Source organism: Rhamphochromis longiceps, linkage group LG5 (genome assembly GCF_057381845.1).
Source record: "Rhamphochromis longiceps isolate RC_006_pf linkage group LG5, R_longiceps_female_GT1.1, whole genome shotgun sequence".
NCBI classification, from domain to species: Eukaryota; Metazoa; Chordata; class Actinopteri; order Cichliformes; family Cichlidae; genus Rhamphochromis; species Rhamphochromis longiceps.
Genome location: NC_140561.1, coordinates 8,989,659 through 9,004,334, shown reverse-complemented (window position 1 = coordinate 9,004,334; position 14,676 = coordinate 8,989,659). Strand labels below are relative to the sequence as shown.

Here is a 14,676-nt window from a genome sequence, read left to right as displayed (position 1 = left end):
GTTTTCATTAACTCAGGGTATACTTACTCAGAGTTTGCACTAAACCGGCTTCCTGAAATAGGGCCCAGGTCATAACTTCTTCCTGAAGTTCAGTTCACCTGACACACGGACCGGCGGCCACCTCGGGTCTCTGCTCCTCCTGCCTCCCTTTTCCCTCATCCACCTGCTGGCCTCCACCACTTGCTAATGTTACTGGCATAATACCTAGTTACCGTGCTCGTTACCACAATAATAACGTAGTTACTGTAATGCGTTACTAAATAATGCATTATTCCCAACACTGCTTGCAAACAGTAGTGGATTAGTTTTGTTATGACTACCAACTGATCTATTCGTGCTGCAAATACATTTGGCTAATTGGACAAACATGTAGCAGCTTCAGGCCTCCGATTAGGCACTGGCTTTCAGCTTGAGTTTGCATTTCTCCCCCTGACATGTCAGCGCCACCCATATGGGAAAAGAAATAGTAAAAACTTATATGATTTACTCATGAAAGTGGCCACTTTCTCATTACTTTCATATATTGTTTTATTATATAATTTTTCAAGGGATCTTATATCTGTTTTCACTCTTGTATGCTTTTCATACAAGTTTAACACAAGACAGATACAAACTTGATAAGATTTATATATATCTTTTCCATATGGGCAATGCTGCCCTGCATCACTGCTTGCTGTTTCAGCCGCTCCATGACAGTGTATCTACCTCTGGATGCTCCATGTGGATGAATTAATTTTTGTGTAGCATATTTGTAGGGAGTGATGATCTTGTAGCCTACACGCCAAACTCTAACAGAATTCTGCTCCTATGATAAATTAATCGTTTCAAACTTGAAACATTTGAATTTCTGTAACCGTGTTTGCTTTTCTCAGTTAGCAAGCTCAGGCGAAAATAAAATTAATGTTTGTAGCTGGAATTTAATAGATAACCATGCTTTTGGAAATGGAGTATTGGTAAAGCTTTAAACGTGACACAAAAACATACAACACTGATCCCATTGTATTTACAAAGGTGGTGATGGAGATGCTAATAAAAGTTTTGCATGTGTTCATGTTATCATTCTGTTTGTGGACATGATAGCTGGAAAAGTTTTGACTGAACCCTTGTAGGGATGTAGAGTGTGGTCATGTTAACGATCCATTACATTTTGGCTTACATTCACCAAGGTCTTGAAGGTCAACTTCATGAATAATCTATGGAAAATTGACAAAAAGCCTTATAACTTAAAAACTTTGAGTCCTGCAAGTGTAGTATGTATTATCATGGTGCAGAAAGTACTGCATTCAAATATCATATCACATTTGACCTCTTACCCCATCTTTATCATCTCATCTGTCTTTCCTTAAAGTTGATCCCAAAATATGTTATATGTTTACATCTGCCTAGTTAGCTAGAGATGCAGTGGTCCCACGTTTATCCCGGGAGTTACGTTCTCAAAAGAACCCCTCATAGGTGAAATCAGCAAAGTAGCCAGCTTTATTTTTTACAATTATTATAGATGTTTTAAGGCTGTAAAACCCCTCACTACACTTTATGCACTTTTCTCAGACAGGCATGAACATTTTCACACTTTTCTCTCTCTTTAAACGCTCTCTAAGTTCAAACCTTTGTAGAAAAATAAATATGGAATGAAACCAAAGATCAAACTCTGCTTTCAGGTCCAGAACATGGAAATAGAGCAGCTGCCAGAGAATTCAATATTAATGATTCAATGGTACGGAAGTAGAGGAAGCAAGAAGAATGAGTTGAGTTATCTGACTGTTTTGTTTTGCTTAATGCGCCTGATAATCCAGAAAATATGGTAACTTCTACTGTCCTTTAGCATGTCCAGAAGTCCAACTTTTTGTGCCATGGTTAGCATCTTCCTCTGCCTTTTGGGTGCTACCGCAGGTGCCTTTCGCAGGTGTGAAACGTTTTGTTGACATAGTTGTGTTTGTTGGGGAGAAAACTTACAGACATACAGTAGAGCACTTCAGAGTCACACTGCTAGCGTTCAAATGTTTATGTAAATTTGAAAAGCTGGATGCATTCTGTACTGTACAGGAGACACGGCAGGAGATTGATTGACAATAGTCTACAGCCGATCAGGACGCAGAACACAATGCGCTGTTAAAAAAAAAAATAAAGAAACAAAAAGACAGCTGTGCTAGGCAGTGAGAAAGGTGAACCGCGTTATAGCGAGGGACCACTGTATATCGGTTATTTGTAAGTCAATACTAATTATTCCTACATAATGTTCATGTAATCAAAGTAAACATCTGTCATGGTACCTTTTCAAACTTCTTTAACTACATTTGAAAAAAAAACAAAGAAAACAAAATGAATATCTAGGAAATACAGTGCTATTCCTTTAAAAGTAAACACTGCCTATGGCCCAAGCTGCCTTGACGAAGTTTTGCACACTTGGAGTGCTTCTTCTTCTTCTTTTGTTTTTTTTTAACAGTCACTTTTTGGGCATTTTTATGTCATGTTATGCCATTGTTAGATAGTTGACTAGTGAAGACCAGAGATGGGCAGTAACTCAAAGTAAGGTCAGTACTTCCACGCTTTAAACGCTGCACGCTCATACTCTCTCCCGCATTCGATATATTATCCATTGTTGATCTGCACACAGCTGTTGTCACGAACGTCGCACTCGCTTACGTCATTGTCATGAGACATTCTCGCAAAAAAATCACGGTTTTAGTAACACAGCGTTCCTATGGGAAAGTAACGGTAATGTAATTACCGTTTTTGCAATAGTAATCCCTTACTTTACTTGTTACAGTAACGCGTTACTGCCCCTCTCTGTTTCCAACTGAATTCAACTCAATTTTGCCTCAGTCAGAAATATTATAATTATGGTCATTTATCTTAGTTATCTACTGTCAAGGAACCCTCGAAACCTTGTAAATATTTAATTCCTAATTATTTGACTATTGACTCTTGGCCTGGTCTATTGAACAGCAGAAATTAGGCTTTCTTGTCGGAGGTTATTTTCTTGTGGGAAACTGGTCTTGAAGTACACTGAGGAAGAGCTGTGCAGGAAATGTGATTTTATCGTGGTGGAAGCAAAACTGCCAAAGTAAGAGGGCACAGTTTTGACCATCTTTTGCTGCAGGTTCAGGTTCAATTATTTTTTAATTAATCGTTAAGATTCTTGTCCACCCTGCAACCCCACCATTGTTGCACCTTCATTTTTCAGCATGACAATGATCTCAAAGTATGGCTGTTTCATGATGATTTTTCCCAGTGAATCCTGAAAGACTTAAACAACACAGATTAATCCAGTAACCCTACATTGTCCATCCATCCGATTATTTTATTTTATTTTATTTTTTGGAACGATATAAACAATGAAAGGTGGCGGATTGGCCAGATGCCGGCCGATGTGTAAAAATAACTCAGTTGTTTGGTCGTGGCTATGGCGGAGCTTCCACAGAGGCAACAGGTGGATGAGGGAAGGGGAGGCAGGAGGAGGAGAGACCCGAGGCGGACGCCGGTCCGAGTGTCAGGTGAACTGAACTTCAGGTGAGAAGTTATGATCTGCAGTCTGAGTCAGATATAAACCAAGTTTAGGTGGAGTTTATTTTCGTTGTGCTACTCATACTGCGTACTAGCTAGCTTGATGGAGTTTCGGTACAGCTGGGTGGGTGCTATGATGTTACTGATAGTGAACTTTATGTTATTCATAAGGTTAGTTAGTAGAGTTGCCAACCGTCCCGTAAAAAAGGGCATCGTCCCGCGTTCAGAGAAAATATTACGTGTTTCGTATTGAGCTGAAAAGAAACACAGTTTGTCCTGTACTTCAGCTAGAATGAAAAAAGACACAAAGCTGGAGTTATTCTGTGTCTTTACGCTGTCAGCTGTCACTTCTCCTCTCATTCTCTCCCCTCCCTCTCCTGTTGCTACTTCAATCATGAAACTGATCAATGATCAGCTGATCGGCTTTTCTCTCTCGTTTGTTTATCGCCCACTTTGCACCAGAAAGAGGAAACCAGTGGAGGTCACGTTAAACAACAGCAGCACGTTTAAGCTTGATCAGCTGTTGTTAGAATTTATTTAATATTAATTTCTAGTATCAGCTGATGTTTGCTGGAGCCACAGCTGTAAAGCTGCTGGTCATGATGTCAGTTTGGTTATCTGGTGAGAGGGAAACATGAAGATGAAACCAGGAGATGTCCTTACTGAATCATCAGAGCTGAACAGGTGATGGAGAAACAGGTTTACCTTTTAGGTGACATGAATGAGTTGAAGGGAAGTTATGAACTGTTTCTGAGAGACAAATAACACCAGGATCCTTTTTTACGTAGCTGACAGCTGGTAACTGTGCAGGGGCGGGTCTAGCAAAGTTTTGCCAGGGGGCCAGGTAGGGCATTAACAGGGAAAGGGGGGCACAAAGAAATACTTTTGTTTCTTATTCTCATTTAAAATATCTAGCTTTTATTAAATAATTATCTGAATCTTACAATCAAAGTTTTTATCTGACGTAAAATGTATAGAAATCATACATATACCAACAAGACAGTGTACATCACTGTCACCACAGTGTTTGTTTTCATTCAAAGGCTTTATGGCTTTAATACCTGTTGGGCTGGTCTCTAGTTAAAATGCCCGGGCCGATTTTTTGGCCCAGTCCAGCCCTGATGCCATCACATCAAATCCAGGTTACAGACCATACTACTCCCTGTCAACATATTCAATATATGATCAGATCTTTCCCCAACAGATACACAGGTAATTTAGCCTACAAGGAGGAATCTAAGAGGGATTTCTTATTTACTGGCTCATTGAAGTGGAAAAAATGTTGACTGTGTGTTTATTCCTCCTTTCAATTTGGGCATATTCTGCATGTTTTCAAATATCTCCACAATAGTCAAAGCATCTATTAGTGGGACTTATCCAACACAGTCACAGCCTGACCTTAAGATATGCATTTACTCAGCACTGACTCACTGCTTTTAGTATTGCAATACTTTGAGGGAAGTGCAAATGAAAACCACGCAGGGTTCAACTGAACCCATTGTTTGGCTCTGTAAGCTTAAAATCAGTGCAGCCTTTGTCTGATTGTAGCTTGTTTGATATCACACTTTCAGCAATGTGTTATAGGATTTAATGTATTACTGAGTAAATATACAGAATCATCATGCCAAAGCCTGAGTGTGAGGATGTAAACTTGGGCAAAAGTCACAGCAAATCACAAACACTAAATATTATAGAAAGATATTGACAATCATTCTGGTCTGTCATTAATTTGTAGTTGGTATAAGCTTTGACATATTTTCTTTGGGTTACGAGAAATTGTCTACTCTCAAAAGTAAAAACAGTACTTTATTCCAAGGTAAATCTGAGCTCACATCAATTGAAATACCTCACTGTGCAGATATACACATTAACATACATGAACATGAAAACAGTATGATAGGTAGCAGTTAAAGCTGGATGTTAAGTTTGTTTGAATTTCAAGGTGGACAATATTTTTCCCTATTTTCACATTCAGAGAGGATATGATGATTAATTTGGTCAGTGCAATTTTTGTTCCAGAAAGAAATAATGACCAAGAGCACGACTGTTGGGTCTAAACTCAGACCCCGCTGTATCCAGGACTTATTCCCATGAAAGAAAAACAAGGCAACGGTGTTCGATCGATTTCTTGCGCAAGGGAGGCCCTTCCATCTGTGACCAGCACGTCGAAATGACCACACTGGTGGCCCTCCTCTCGCTGCCTTTTATTGACAAACTTCAAACAATAGTTTACAAAACACCTCCCACTGCAACCCCGTTTGGTTACGCGTGTGTGTGTGTGTGTGTGTGTGTGTGTGTGTGTGTGTGTGTGTGTGTGTGTGTGTGTGTGTGTGTGACCTCCTGCTGACCAAAGGGTCGTAAACCCAGGAAGCTTACATCAAAAGAAACAGATCTTTCAGATAGGATGTATCTACAATAAAACCTCCCCCAGCACAGAGTGGCTGGAGAGGTGGTCAGGATCAAAGAGATGGCTTTGATCCTACTGCTTAAACTAAGACTATACAAATTTAAGAAACACAATGGCAACATTCAACAATTAGACTTAACATTTCCCTCCTTTTTGTCATTGTATACTTAAATTTCAACTTATGCACCCTTTGTTTGGACAGTGTCAGTATAGATTTCATTCATACACAGTAAACTACATCCTATACATAAGCAAATCAGTATCAACAGTTCAAAAACAGAAATTAATATTTTCAAAAGAAGATGCCACCAAGGACCAGACGGTAACCAAGCTATCCAGCCTTGTGGCGGATCTACTCCTGTCGTGCAATTCATTATGTATTTCTTCAAGTAAACAACTGAATGTCAAAGGTCAAACAAGAAGAATCATCATTCTCAAAAATCATGTCACTACAATCCAACTGTATACAGACATAGGTATTTAAACGCATCAGTTGACTTTATTGTTTGTCCATGTGGCTCTCAGCTAACTTCAAAGCTGCAGCCTAGTCAACACCCTTCTTTATGACTCCTATCAACCCCCCAAATCTTCTCACTGTAGGCATCCTGTGGGGGTTAGAGTCAACTGGTGAATTATCTGCATTTACGACTCTTCTCCTATCCTGTTGTCACCACAGAAAAAGCTTTGTTAAGGAAATTGGATCAAGGTGTTTTGATCTTCTTGGCTCAAAACCTCAAGCGTTCATGATGTAAATGTAGACAAAAGGCTTCTCTGTTTACATCCTTCTTGCAGAAGACAAAAGAATAGGTGATGTTGCCATGTTCCATGGTTAATCTCCAACTTGGGCTAATCCATTGTCCTTCATACACATAGGCAATTGGCCTGTTTCCAGTTCGTTTAACTGTATAATGTCCTGCAGCAAGTCATATTCTTTGAGTCAGACGAGCAGGTCTGTCTTACCAGAGCAGTTCACCTTCCCAGCTACTGGTGAATCAACCTTCCATTCAGGTTCAGAGCAGTTGAAAAGTTGGCAGTGTTCCTGGATGTGTTGCTAAAGCAACCAAACAAACTGTCTCGCTCTCAGTGATGCTATAGGGCCACAGTCCAGAAGAATGTGTAGCCAGTGGCATCACAAGCATAACCATTGGTCTCGTTGTTTATGTGAGCGGTTGTGTTCTTAAACTGCCACCAGTAGTTGTTGAAAACCCATGCGGCACTTGGTGTGGTTTGCTCTGTTCCAGTGCGTTCCCTGTCATCCCACTCAGGGTCCACAGGCACAAGAAGATGCACAGCACATTCCCAGCCATTCTGATGAGTACCTGTGGCTCAGTTGGTTTCTTCACCGGATTGAGACGAGGGGCCCTGGAGGCTTTCCCCCCCCTTTGTTCCCGGTCTTCCTGCCACTTACTCCGAGCTGGCCTGGATGTGTGTCACCTTCTTGCAGTGCGCTTGATATATCCAAGTGTTCCTTTCCAGCAATCTTCACTGCTGTGGTCGTCGTCAGCAGCATCCGATATGGACCTTCCCACCATGGACTGGACCAGCACTTCCTCTCCATGGCCTTATCATCATCCAATCTCCAGACTTCAGGCTCTGCTCCTGCGAAGAAACAGAATCATCTGGCAGATCATTTGTTCTCATAACTACTTTACTTTTAAACATTTCAAGCATCTAATATGCTAATATGCTCTCTCTTCTGCTTTTCTATCATCACTACAGAAGACTAGAACTCTAAATGCTCTAACATATGCAATCTCAAAGAGTCAGACCATTCTCTGCTGGAGTAATCCTCATGTACTTATTCTATACAGTCTAACCATGTCCTGCCTGTCTTCCTAAATCTTAACTTTACTGCCTACAAAAGTTTTTTTTTCTTTTAAAGTATTTAATAATCCTAGAGTGAGTATAACGACTGCTCATCTCCCTCCTGTTTGAGACATGGTATAGCCAATGGCTCAAAATAGCAGCAGTCTTATACAAATTATTAGGCAGTACTGGTTTATCACACAGATAAAAACATCATCCTGCAAGCTTGCTCCCTCTGTAAGTCACAACTGTTTTCCTGCTGTAGGTGAGTGGGCCTGCATGTCTGCTGATGTTGTACTGATAAAAGGTTAACACCATGTTTAACTACAGCTGCTTCTCTTGTGATCTTATCTGCAAAAACTTTCCCTAATGCAACTGGATCTTTCCCTCACATGTGTGCTGCACATTTACAAACGGCAATTCCACTGGTTAATAACGCTGCCTCCAGCAGATTTTGCAAGAGTTTGGTGTGTTCTGTAGGTTTCCCTGTAGAGGTTGTCACACCTCGTCTCACTCACTGCACTACAAAGAAATGTACAGTAGCAAATGCATACTGCCTACCAGTGTATATTGTCTCTCTACAGCTTTACACGTTTCCGTTAAGGCTAGCATCTCTGCTGCTCAAGCAAATATGAAACATGCTAGTTGTCCTGCATAGATAACTCTCTCTCACTGTCGGCTACAGTAAAACCCGTTCTAGTCTGTCCCTCTGCTGTTGTAAAACTCAAATCATCAACAAACCAAACCTTTCCCTCAACGAGTGGCACATCTATTAAGTCATTCCTCAGCTTACACTTCTTCTCCTCGCGCTCTCTACACTCATGAGAAGTGCCCTCCTCCGTTGGCAAAAAGGGTTGGACAGATTCAGAATTGTGCACCACTTTATGGTAATATGTGTGGTTGTGAGAGTAACAGTAACATGAAAGACAAGTGTCTTGTAGGTGACAGAAATGTAAGTTTAGTCTGCAGTAGTAAACATCTACCTCGTGTGGAACTAACAATGTCAAAAGGTGAAATAAACTATTTCCTGAAACATTGTACAGCTTAAGCTGCTGCACATACTGATCTCACGCATGGAGGTAAAGCACGAGCAACTAGAGCTAATCTTTTAGGATAGTAAGCTACTGGCTTCACTTGTGGAAAAAGTGCTGTTAGTTATTTTACAGTCACCTTGCATTTGTGCTGTTCACAGAACCACAAGTCCATCGCTGGACCTCCTCTGCACTGTCACTTTTTGGAGCTTGGCACGCTCCCTCAGGTTCCATTTTGTGGGCGATCCTCTCAGCCACTCCTTCTCGTCATGGCACCTCACGACATCTACAAATTGAAAAAATGACACTCCTCTCGCCACACGGCTTTCGCCATGTGTCAACTCCCCAATGAGACATGTACAAGAGTGTCGCACTGTCTCCCTAAAACAATCTCCAGGGTTTGTCCCTTGGAGCAGCTTCACTCCAAGCTGTAACCCTGTGTAAAACATTAATCAGCACTTAAATGTTCAGCTTGTTTAACTCCCAGCTCCTGTATCACAGAAGACAAAGTCTTAAATTTAAAACAACTTCACATTTGCAACCAACTATAGATCATAAGAGTAATAAAGTATTCAGCATCACAGAGACAAGTATCATTGCAGGTTTATTCTAAACTCATTAAACTCCTATTTTTCCCCATAATTTGTTCCAAATTATTTAACATCTCAACGTTATTCCACATTGTAATCGGTGAACTTCACTTATAGGCCATCAAAGCCTCATCTGAACATGGATGCACCACTTGCATAGGTTTAATACTTGTAAATAAACAGCTAATCACACAAATCACTGCAACAATAATAGAAAACATTGTTTAATGTTACTTCTGGACCCCACCTCTTGACGCATGGACACTCTCATGCGTCAACTCACCAAACCTGGATCCCTGCCTTAAAAACTGGCTCCACCAGGAGCCTGCATACTCAAGATCTGGAAATAAAATCAAACTTCACACGTATAAACAAGTATATCACAAGGGTAACAAGCATTCAGCATCAGCAAGACAAGTGTCATGTGCAGGTTTTCTCAAATCATTAAATCACTATTATTACCATAATTCGCCTCAAACATGGAGCATCCCATGTGCTCAGTTAACATTAATGTAATCGGTGACTTCTCTTAAGCAAAGCCACTCCACTCATATATTACTATGGGTCCAAAAGTGGCCAGCAAATGAGCCCATAATAAACTATTCCATAAACACCGTAATCTCTTATTTGTTTTACTCATGTCACTTGTCCGCTTCTGCCGAACCCTCCACAGCATTCGCAGAGAAACAAACATTAGCAATACACATTGACTGTGGTCAGACGGAGGTCAGACACAGGTCAACAGGTTCCAGAGGTGCCATAAAAACACCATAAAGTTAGCCAACCCTAGCCGTGGAAAGAATGTCATTCACATATAAACCCAGAAATCCTGTAGTGGGAAAGAACATCAACCAGTTGTCCTGGTATAAATCGCATCATCAATTCACATGAAGAACTGGCATGCTGTAAAAAAAGAAAATGCAAATATTAGCGCTTGTGCAGGCATATGCATACTTTGTCACAGTTATCTCTGTGAGCAACACAAGCCTATGAATAACACACACATGGTAAATTCACAGACAGAGAATTTAAACTAAAAAGGTTAAATTTTCAGAGTTCACATAGTCATGTGACCCACAGGAGGAATCCTGTGGTCTCCTTCTGCTCCTGCAACAGAGACACACACAGAGATACATCCACACCTTTGTCAGGTGGGGGTTGACTTCACACAATGGTGTTAAGTCAGTCAGTCTTGTCAGCTTTTGTCAGTCAGTCAGTTCCCCATTTATTTTAAAATTCTCACTCATTCACTCAGTGATTCCTTCTTTTGCTAATTGTGGAAATTATCGTCGCATTCGTTTCCACGCTCAGCAAAACAACGTCATTTCAAAAAGAAAAATAATTTAGACTGGATTTCCTCGTTGAATCCTTTTGGACAGGAACTTGTTTCCTGATTGTCCCAAATAAGAGCCCATTTTAATTTTGGAGAAGCTCACTTTGCAACAGTTTTCTCGACGACGCTTCGATTCTAATCGTGCAGATCTGCTCAACAGAGATCATCAAACAAAACTTTCAGTGCACCATGAAAGTAACAAAATAAAAGAAAGAAAATAAAGGAAATCAAAGAAAAGAAAGGCCTTGTTTAAGTCATGACACGTGTTCTTCATGCCAGGGGGATAAATCGTAACAACCCAATTGGCAGGTTCAACTTTAATAATAAAAGACAAATCAATAGCCAGTTTAATCTCAAACATTCATCCAATCCAATCCAATAAGTTTCTTCTCGTGTAACTAAATGTGTGCCATGGTAAAACTTCTTCACACCCCAGAAACTCACAATCAGCTCACTCATTTAAGACCTCTCATCAGCATTCTGTTTTCTCCTCTATGATGCAACCATCTGTCCTCCTATAATATTCAGTCCACTAGTCTATGTATCACTTTCATCTCACTAGTGACTTGGACAAGATGACAAACAGAATCTCATGCTTAAGATGCTGTCTGGTCTCATGAGTATCATTGTATGTGTATATGCATGTAGGGTTAGTATGGTTAATGCATTTTCAGTATGTTTTTGTGTTCATCTCTCATCACACTTCCATTATTCTCATCACTGCTTAAAACAACACACATCTCTCTCTGTTTTTTTTCTTTAACTGTACTTTTCTCCAAAACAGAAAATAGCATTACAGCTGTTTCAGACTGAGAAACACCAAACACTCTTCGTGCTATCATTCATCCACACAACTATTTTATTTCTTTTTGTCCACTGGGCAGGTGACCTACAGAATCACGTCTGCCCCAGCTGGATACCTTTCACACACACCATGACGTCAGACACTCTCACACTCGCTGAATTGATCAGGAGAAAAACTTTCTTCATCTTCACACTCTGTTACAGAAACACCATATGTTGTTTTTTTTTTTTTGTGTTGTGTCAGGGATGGATATGTAGTTGTAACGTTTGTGTTCACTAACTTTCCTTTCTGTCTCCTCTCTTGCCTAGTCTGTAATGGACTCAATGCTGCTCCTAATATGCCTCTCCATATTCAGCCTTTAATCTCTCCTCCACTTCTGCCTCTGCTCTCTCACGCTCTTCTCTGACTCTACTTTCTGCTAACATTCTGTGCTTCTCTCCTCTTCTGAGCCTGCTCCAGCCACAACTTAGCAACTGCTAACTGCAATTCCTTCCTCTGCTTCGCTTTACCTGTTTTACCTGCTACACTTACAGCTATTCTTTCTACCAGCATTTTACACTTAACTTCCACTAATGTCCCTTCAAATCCACATTTCTTACGCCAACAACCTATATACTGTGTGCTGCCTGGTAAAACTTTCTCCATAAATTTTACATCTCCTTCTAAGGCAGACTTACACATTTTATTCTCCATTACAAGACAACAATCAGCCACACTCACGCAGACCACGTCTGGCCCGCACACACACACAACATAGGCCTATCGCTTGCGTCTGCACGCACAGCTAGCGCTCTCTGTTGAAAACTCTCAAACGCCCCATATGGCGGAGAATTCAACCTTCGGACACTCTCCAACGCCCCAAATGGCGGAGATTCCGGACTCCGAACCTAGGTTCTCTCCACGCCCCAAATGGCGGAGAACTCTCTACGCCCCAAATGGCGGAGAAGCCTGCGTCTCTCTCACGCGGCTAGCGCGCTCCCGGACTCACGTTTAACGCACAGCCCGTAGCCGCTCTCTATTGTTTTGGGTCCACGTGCGCTCTCGTGATCAGCGCTCCCCCGGACTCAAACGTTTCACGCAGAATCACGGTGACGCGTTTCTATCTAGGATCCCACATTCATTCACACGGTTATAGAGACGCTCTCTGATTGCTTACCGTTGTGTTGCGTTTCGTTCACAGGAGAGTCCTAGAATCCCGTCAGTCGCCGTCCACGAGGGGAGTTCAGACGCTATTCCACCGGCCTGGTCGCGAATTTAACACTCCAGGGCTTTGTCAGGCGTCCTAACGGCCTGGTTGTCGACAGTCTGCGGCGTGTCCTCTCTCCCCTCAGTGTGCGGCGAAATTCTTGGAATCCGGCTCGAAGGACCAATTAATGTTGGGTCTAAACTCAGACCCCGCTGTATCCAGGACTTATTCCCATGAAAGAAAAACAAGGCAACGGTGTTCGATCGATTTCTTGCGCAGGGGAGGCCCTTCCATCTGTGACCAGCACGTCGAAATGACCACACTGGTGGCCCTCCTCTCGCTGCCTTTTATTGACAAACTTCAAACAATAGTTTACAAAACACCTCCCCCTGCAACCCCGTTTGGTTACGTGTGTGTGTGTGTGTGTGTGTGTGTGTGTGTGTGTGTGTGTGTGTGTGTGTGTGTGTGTGTGTGTGTGTGTGTGTGTGTGTGACCTCCTGCTGACCAAAGGGTCGTAAACCCAGGAAGCTTACATCAAAAGAAACAGATCTTTCAGATAGGATGTATCTACAATAAAACCTCCCCCAGCACAGAGTGGCTGGAGAGGTGGTCAGGATCAAAGAGATGGCTTTGATCCTACTGCTTAAACTAAGACTATACAAATTTAAGAAACACAATGGCAACATTCAACAATTAGACTTAACAACGACAAAAGACCAAATGGTCAACCCAGAGTCAGCAAATGTGAAAAAATACTCTGCAATCACTAAGCAACCACCGATGATTCCGGTCACGAGGAGGTCGCCATCCTACTTTTACAACAGTGTGACTGAACCATTAGGGAAAGGGAAATGTATTTAGGTGACAGCAGTGGAGATCAGGGGTACAGGAACTACACGTAGGGCATCAGCAATCATATCAATCATCAGTCAAAGCCACTGAGGTCCCATTCTTATGTGTGATGTAAACATTAACTGAATGTCCTGAGCAGGATATGTGTGATTATAGGAAGTATAATTGTGATAAATGATTAGTAGAATTGATAATTACATCAGTAAGTAAAATGGTGAGCATAAGAAATAATATTGCTTTACATCTCAATCAGTAAATACTGAAAAAGTAAAGAACTTGATCCAATTTATAAAAAGTATCCCAATGTTTCTTGCTTTGGGCAGCTGAAACACACTGACCTTTGTACAGGAATATACTACCTGCCTTACCTATCCATAACCACCGTGGAATGTCTTGTTTTTGTGTGTGTGTGTGTGTGTGGGGGGGGGGGGGGTCCATTTCAGGTAGGCCTGGCTAAGGCATGACTGGAAAAAGTCATAAACCCGAGATTTTTTTTCTGCATAATGCTCAGACTGAAAAGATCTTTGGACAAGTTTAAGTTAGCGGTGCGCTACGGATCTAGTAGCATGTGACTGGAGCCTTAAGGCCCAATACCTGTGACAGCTGTCTGCTTCAGTGAACTGGAGTTAGCTAAAGAAGAAAACCTGAATTGGTTATAATTGAGCATTCCAATGAATTAATGTTTAAATTTACAAAAGAGTTATTGTCTGCACGAGTCTCTATAGAATGTATAACTCTATTTGTGATTGATTCACAGAAGTAGACATGCCTGGTGAACAACAAAATTGTTTTAAAATTGTTTACAGGCAACAGAGATCACAGAGATCCGAATGACCTTATCAGTCCCCGCTTTGTAATATAGTCTTTTTCTGTAGCTTGCATGTGATGATGTGTGATCATCACACAGATAGCATACGTCCAAAAGAAAGTCACCAGAAAAAAACTGACTTTGACCAAATCCGTTGTTAGCCTGTAAATATAATTATAGACTATGTTTGGGTTTATATCATATTGTAATGAATGAAACTATAGTAACTTCAGTTATCATCAGATGTTTATATTGTCTTTTTGGTTTTTGCAGAAGACCATGTACATCATGCTTAACTCTGGACTAGGCTGTGTGGCTGTTTTAACCTGATACCATGAGCACAGGTTCCTTAAA

General features: G+C 41.2%; 1 long non-coding RNA gene across 1 annotated transcript in view; it reads right to left on the bottom strand.

Annotated features, from left to right (window-relative positions):
* Positions 1-7,389: 7,389 nt before the first annotated feature.
* The window catches only part of LOC146669182 (uncharacterized), a 448,771-nt gene continuing 441,484 nt past the window's right edge, over positions 7,390-14,676 (bottom strand). Inside the window, exon 2 of the long non-coding RNA XR_014911687.1 lies at positions 7,390-13,020. This is a non-coding gene — a long non-coding RNA (uncharacterized LOC146669182). The remainder of the gene's footprint in view (positions 13,021-14,676) is intronic.